The sequence below is a fragment of the Nematolebias whitei genome, chromosome 13 (genome assembly GCF_014905685.2).
Source record: "Nematolebias whitei isolate Nwh7 chromosome 13, NemWhi1, whole genome shotgun sequence".
Lineage (NCBI taxonomy): Eukaryota > Metazoa > Chordata > Actinopteri > Cyprinodontiformes > Rivulidae > Nematolebias > Nematolebias whitei.
In genome coordinates, this window is record NC_056510.1 from 2,870,457 (window position 1) to 2,870,918 (window position 462).

The following is a 462-nucleotide window of genomic DNA, read 5'->3' on the forward strand; positions in this document are numbered from 1 at the left end:
CTAAATAAAATAATAATTTCTACATATATAAGCCACGCCCACTAAATGAAATAATAATAATTTCTACATATATAGGCCGCTGGTATTCACGTTGTAACATGAGATATTTACCCAAAAAGAATTTTTTACACTTTTAATTGAAAACGTAACGTAACAAACACAAACACTTGCAGTCAATGTTTTTTTCCTGAACAGTGCCAGTAACACGGCTGGTTAAAGAAAATAAATTAATCTAACTGGGATTAACCTGTTTAAATAAAGTTTGGCTGAATAAATCCAGTGACCTACCAGGAAGTCGTCGATCACTATCTTCATCTTCCTCCTGTGCCCTTGAGCTTGTGCTCTCCTCTTCATCACGCAGCAGCCTTTAGAAACCCGCTGGTGATGGAGGATCTTTTTACATCACTCTGCTGGTAGGATCCACTGCAGGTCAGGATCCACTGCTGTCAGGATCCACTGCAG

The 462-nt window shown here is 38.7% G+C and overlaps 1 protein-coding gene across 1 annotated transcript in view; it reads left to right on the plus strand.

Moving 5' to 3' along the window:
* The window catches only part of LOC119419760 (serine/threonine-protein phosphatase 6 regulatory ankyrin repeat subunit B), a 6,021-nt gene that overhangs the window by 4,171 nt on the left and 1,388 nt on the right, over nucleotides 1-462 (plus strand). The gene's annotated exons all lie outside the window — the stretch shown is intronic.